General features: G+C 41.5%; 1 pseudogene; it reads left to right on the top strand.

Annotated features, from left to right (window-relative positions):
- Positions 1 to 3,012: 3,012 nt before the first annotated feature.
- Positions 3,013 to 4,449, top strand: LOC139547690 (gem-associated protein 7-like; annotated as a pseudogene).
- The last annotated feature ends 2,596 nt before the right edge of the window (positions 4,450 to 7,045 follow it).

Here is a 7,045-nt window from a genome sequence, read left to right as displayed (position 1 = left end):
AGGAACGACGAGCGGATAAAATATAGTCCTTCATTTCGATTAAGACTTAAATGAGCGAGCTAGGACGGACGTAGTCAATATAACTGTTTGTTCAGCACTTTTGAAATGTACAGCGACAGAATTCAGAACATCTGCCATTCTTACAGTATTCTTTGTGTACATCAATTCAGAATTGTAGGATAAATAAAGGGCGCACATAAGCAGACAATGAAAGCTCTTACAATATTCAATGGTTACATTTCTCTAAAACAGGCTATAAGCTACATGTGCACCATCAAGGGTGAGGCACATGGGCTACTAACAGCTTACTACACAACATACAGTACACTTAGTATTACTTTCTTGGCTAAAGTATGCATATCTCTCTGGCATATTACATAATTTATGCAACAGCATACAATATATTTTTGGACTCACCTAGGTGTGTTGTGCTCACTTGAACAGGAAGGTGGCGCCGCGGTCCTTCTTGTGGGCTCTAGAACAAGGCCCGAATCCCGACTTGGAATTCCGAGTTGGATGACCGTTCAAAATAATTTCCCTTATTTTCTCCGTCGGAGCTAGTTTTATCAAAGTTCCCAGTTGTCTTGAACTCACTGAAGTCTGAGATTTTCCAGATCCGAGTTTCCAGTTGTTTTGAAGGCGGTAGAAGTCATGCTGGATTTGACAGCATGGTCAATGTATTCAAACTTTTCTGACCCATGGTGTTACCCCCTTTTTCGTTAATATCCCATTTGCAGTTACGATCTTGTCTCATCACTGCCACCCCGCTACGGACTCGGCGAAGGTCGAGAGCCAAGCCGCACTGCTTCTTGACACACTGCTTGTTCAATTTGTCATTTACAACTTGTTGTTTAATGTTTATGTCCAATGGCTGATGAGCACCGATAAGTTTTATTTAGTAACGATAAGTATTGAAAAGGATTTTCCATTAGATTGCCAACTTGATGCATTATGATGACTGCTTGTCTAGCTTGCTAGCTAAGATTGTGAAAGTATGATGTTGACATGATCAGTCCAATCAAAGCAACGGTAGATATAATGTGATTTGACATCCTTTTATCTGTGGCCAATTACCTTGAGTCTTCTTGGATGGGCACTTCTAATGTAACTCTATGGCAGCACCCAAGGGGCTTGAACTTTCTAGCTCTCCGCGTAGATGTCGCGGTGACGTAGTGTCCCATGAGTGACAGAACACCGAGTCAATCACGGCACAACTAGAGAACATCACCAACTCCTACGCTCTGTATTTTCCGCTGGCTGCCCCACCACCACAGAAAGAGCTGAGCTAGGCTGAAACACCTGCATTTTGGAGCTGCCTTACTCAAGAAAGCAAAAAAGAGACCATGTGGGTTTTACATTGTTTGCAAACTAATATGTGACACGTATTAATGCCAAAATAACACGCAAAACAGGCAAAAAAAATATTTCTACTTAAACATGTGGGGCACAAAACAGGTAGGGCTCTGCCCTGAATGACGTGTCGCCACTGCATGTCTATATAATTTCCCCTATATTCATTGTAGTGACTAATATTTCTGTATTAGGCCTATCCTATAGCCTGTGTTTTGGTCTGAGTGACTCAAAGAACCTGTCCTGAAGAATTGAGGAGTATTTTTTGAATAATAATGTATACTTTTTTGGCTTTTGCTCAATCTGATAGGGTGGGCCCTCCCCAGTGGGTGGCCCTGGGTGCCTATGCTCATCGGTTATACCAAGGAGGACACTATCTGATGTGAATGTCTGCAATTTTCAGTTCAACCTATAGTAGGCTATGCTTGCCTATATCAACACCATTTTTGGATATGAAAGCCTAACATTGGATTAAATAGCAATTTAAACCAATGTTAGGCTATCATGTCCAAAAATGGCGTTGATATACGCTAGCCCAGCTAATAACACCTCCTTGACAATAAAGACGGCTCAATTGTTGATCTTTATGTCTATATAGGCTAGGCCAGTCAGTCTATAGCCCACCTGAAAGCCCACCTGGACGAGGTGTCAAGGAACTATAACGAAAAGAAACAGAGGGAGAAAGAAAGAGAAAAGCTGTTGAAAAAAGCACATGGCAAAAAAAAGCACATGGCGTACATCCCAGACAACTGAAGAAGATGTCAGAGCAAATACTGTCAGCTGTCAATGGTCGAAAGTTCATTTCTATCTTCTTTCATTTAGTGGAATACTAGTGGAAAACTAAGATGTGTATTAAATGTGTATGTGGTTACTGGATAATGCTATGTAAGTTAACATTGCTGACATAGTGAATGTATTTGAAATAATGTATCTAACTTCTTGAGTGTTGAAAAATGGTTCCCACTACACGGCCAAGCTTGAAAGTCAAAATTGGTTGCATTGTAAAAAATGATGAAGAAAAAAAACATTAGATTAAAAACAAAAATCTGGAAAACAATGTTAAAAGAAGTAACAAAATGGACATTGAAAAATCTTGAATGCAGTTATTGAGCAGTACAATACAGTATATCTGACCCTATGGTTTGACATAGGAATGTAGGAATATTTGGTTTGTTTGGCACTGTGTGTGTATGAACGGAGACAGTAAGCTCATCCGCCTCTTCTTACCAGACATCCTGTAGTAGAGGGTCAGAACCTAAGAATCAGCTTAAGTGTATGGGTGAGGGCACTCACAGCCGACCGTTCAGACGGGTGAGGCCATAAAACACGAAAAAGTTATTTGAGGGTGCAATTCTTTACATTCAAATGTGTCTTCATTTTTAATGTCACCTGAAATTCACATTAATTCAATTTGATTAATGATTTCTCAGTGGAGCAAGCTCATTGATCAATCAAGTAGTAGGAGGAGGAATACATTTTTTATACAAACACTACAGTAAACAGGATGGCTAAATGCTTCACATTGCCCCAGCAGCCTAACTACAGTCACAGCCTGTCTAACACCTTGGTGTACAGTGCACATCAACCTTTGAGTGGTCCCTTATTTATTCGCTAGGCGGCATCAGTGTCAAAGATTGTGTCGAGTGGCCTCTTGCGGAACCAAATACATGACATTTTCCGGTCACATTTGTCAGAGGGACAACAAAATGTACGCGTACCAACTCAAACGGCATTCATAAAACGTACTCCTTGGCCAACTTCAAATATAATCTTCTTACTCTGAGTCGGTAAATATTTAAGTACGAGTGACTTCCCTTTGCTAGCTATGAACATAAACTAGCTAACGTTAGCTTGTTTTGCTCTACAGCATTGTACTCATACTCTTATTAGACAGCATGCTGGCTAGTTAGCGAATGTGACAACACAGACAAATATGGCAGAACTACCACAGCTAGCTACAGTAGCTAACTTGTGTCGTTATGATTCTAGTTGCAATTTCTTCAAACTTTTTGTGGACATCATGCCAACATCTCTGTCCTACTTTGTGATTGCAGAGAGTGACAAAAAGTCGAAATGAGACCGCACGTATCTGTGCTTCGCCTCCCGAGAGGACCTGATCCGAATGGCCGCGGATTCGACCCGAACTCACCCCGTTTCATCGCGCTGTGTCCAACTACTATTTCAGCTTCGACTGAAACAGGGACTGACTCAGTCCAAATTTGAGAAGACCAGCGGGCACGGTCGGCTTTGAGAGAAAGCTTTCTGCAGCAAGCAGGTGCAATTCCACATGTACGAGAGAGTCACGGTTGAGGCAAAGTTTGGAGCTTCGGACATTGACGTGCTCAATTTCCAAATTTCGGAACTACATACCCCCATTGGGGTGCAGAAAGAAGCTCTGCTCAGGTGTCAGGATGTCATTTCATACTCCTTTGATCTCTGAACAGTGCTGTTCACCAATTTGTGATGTTTTTGAACAGATATCCAAGAAATCTGATTTTAACTGTTATTTTTAATATGATTTCGTTTTACATACAGGGTGTTTTGGGGGAGTCTGATAACTGTTCCATTGCTACACAGGGTGTTATGTCTGGCCGATTATGTAGCAAGCTGTTTCCATGTATTATTCTGTTACTTTGAGTATGAGGGAGACTTGCCATTGCCATATGTTATTTTTTTATGTGGCCAGCCAGGTATTGACAACACTGATATACAGTCTATGATTTGATGTTTCATAGTTTCCAATTCAATGTGCCTCCACTGGAGGGAGATGTCAGCACTGTCTTTGCAACAGGCATGTCAGGGGGCTCTTATACCACCAGGTTATCTGACACTCAGCAGTTCTCGGCTGTCCAGTCCATTTCAATAGGAAGAGACTAGGAAACATGTCTGCAGGTGGAATTTGGATTTAATTGTCTGGAAACCTGAAAATCTTGGCATTATTCCTTGCGTATAGGACAATGTGGTTCTTGTCTTGTTCCTTCTGATAAGATCTGTTGCTGAGATACGTTTGTTTACCACTGAAGCCTATGACATTGTCAACAGACATATGCACTTAATCTTTGTTTTGTTCTACTTTGAATAAACATTTTGTCACTTGCATTGAATTTCACAATGTGTTGATTAAGTGGGCCATATGTTGTAGATGGTGTTGGTATTATCGATGTTGTCGTATTCCTTTCACTGAATGAAATATTAACTTTCAGTGGTCACTGGTTGTCCTATAGTTTCAAATTAATATTTTTTATTTTGATAGGACCCTGACACGTTGGCCTACGTTCCAGTATTGTGCCAGTCAGCCCAGATGCTATTGCAACCTCTGGTTTTCTAAGTTAATATGGATGAGGAGAAAGTAGACCTAGCCTAATTGATCTTCGACTGCCCAGTCTTTAAGACATTTGTTTAACGCGCTATAAATGACTGTGTGTTTAAGGTCAAAGCTCTCTGCGTACGTTGTGTGTGTGTGTGGATCAATGTGACATTTTAGTTTACACATTTGTCAGTTGGAACTCATGAGTGATCAATAGTGGAGAGTTTGTCATCCTCACAAATCGCCCTTATGAAGAGGCATCAGTAATATTTAATCTTCCTAAAAGGTGTGTTTGTGTGCGTCTCCAATAAATACTTTTATTGGAATGGCATTAGGCGGTCAGTGTGCAGTGCAGTCTCCCTCTGCTGTTGTGCCTGAATGATACTGACCGCTTTGTGGAGACAATCATCAATGAGAGGGTGAGTCATAGCCATCCAGCACCCGTCAGAAGTATGAGTAAAACCCTGTGACGTCATAGGGCCCTTGTGATTAAATCATGGAGCCCTCAAGGACGACCAATGTTAATTTCATATTCCCAGGCAGTGGCAGCAGTGCTCAACTCCCTCCCAGCCCGCACTCTCGTTGATGTGCGTCCCGTCCAAGCTCTGAAAAACACAAGTGGTCTGAACGTTAATCTCGTTGCAGTAGTGTATCGGCAACTGAGTGATGTGTCAGCTAGTTGCTGTGTGTACAGTTCGTTTACTGTCTCCTTTGAGTGAGAAGAGTGTGATTGGTCACTTTACGATAATCCTATTTTTGTGCTGTGGACTGAGTCTGGTGGTCTGCCTCATTTGTTGCATAGTGGGCACACTGTTTCTCAATGTTATCACCTCTTGAGTTTCTCTTTCCTGGATTCTGCTTCTCCCTGATTCCAGTGGAAAAACATCCCTGTGCGCCAGTGTTACAAGCGGAGAGGGGCTGTCACGATGGTACAAGGAATCTGCCCTGTCTAACACCATCATCCAACAGGAAGCACATTCCACTCCTTCCTGTTTGTGGCCCTCTCTTACTTCCTGTCAAGTGTCTGTGATAACTTACAAAAATACATGGCCACCTCCACTTAGTCTGCCCCTGCCTATAAATTCCTCCATTAAAACTGTTGAGCAGTTACTTCTAGGGAATGTATGTGTTTTCCCTCTGACTGCCTCATAAGGGGTTCATGGATTCAGTTTTTGGTTTAGGAGAGCTGGGGTAGAGAAATTACAATTATTACTCATTACTGGTTAACATAAGGCATGAGGTCGAGGACTCAAAGTCTATAGAGATACAGTACCAGTCAAAAGTTTGGACACACCCACTCATTCAAAGATTCTTCTTTATTTTTTACTGTTTTCTACATTGTAGAATAATAGTGAAGACATCAAAACTATGAAATAATACATATGGAGTCATGTAGTAAGCAAAAAAGTGTTCAACAAATGATAATATATTTTATATTCTTCAAATAGCCACCCTTTGCCTTGATGACAGCTTTGCACACTCTTGGCATTCTCACTTCATGAGGTAGTCACCTGGAATGCATTTCAATTAACAGGTGTGCCTTCTTCAAAGTTCATTTGTGGAATTTCTTTCCTTCTTAATGCGTTTGAGCCAATCAGTTGTGTTGTGACAAGGCAAGGGTGGCACAGTATACAGAAGATAGCCCTATTTGGTAAAAGACCAAGTCCATATTATGGCAAGAACAGCTCAAAAAAGCGAAGAGAAATGACAGTCCATCATTACTTTATGACATGAAGGTCAGTTAATACGGAACATTTCAAGAACTTTTAACGTTTCTTCAAGTGCAGTCGCAAAAACCATCAATCGCTATGATGAAACTGTCTCTTGTGAGGACCGCCACAGGAATGGAGTTACCTCTGCTGCAGAGGATAAGTTCATTAGAGTTACCAGCCTCATAAATTGCAGCCCAAATAAGTGCTTCACAGAGTTCAGGTAACAGACACATCTCAACATCAACTGTTCAGAGGAGACTGTGTGTATCATGCCTTCATGGTATATTTGCTGCAAAGAAATCACTACTAAAGGACACCAATAAAAATAAGAGACTTGCTTGGGCCAAGAAACACGAGCAATGGACATTAGACTGGTGGAAATCTGTCCTTTGGTCTGATGGGTCAAAATTAGAGATTTTTGTTCCAACCGCCATGTCTTTGTGAGACACGGTGTGGATGAACGGATTATCTCTGCATGGGTATTTCCCACCGTAAAGCATGGTGGAGGAGGTGTTATGGTGGGGGGTGCTTTGCTGGTGACACTGTCTGTGATTTATTTAAATTTCAAGGCACTCTTAACCAGCATGGCTACTACAGCATTCTGCAGCAATATGCCATCCCATCTGGTTTGGGCTTAGTGGGACTATCATTTGTTTTTCAACAGGACAATGACCCA

The sequence above is a fragment of the Salvelinus alpinus genome, chromosome 21 (genome assembly GCF_045679555.1).
Source record: "Salvelinus alpinus chromosome 21, SLU_Salpinus.1, whole genome shotgun sequence".
Taxonomy (NCBI): domain Eukaryota; kingdom Metazoa; phylum Chordata; class Actinopteri; order Salmoniformes; family Salmonidae; genus Salvelinus; species Salvelinus alpinus.
Note: the sequence above shows the minus strand (reverse complement) of the source record. Positions and strands in the feature narration are given on the sequence as shown.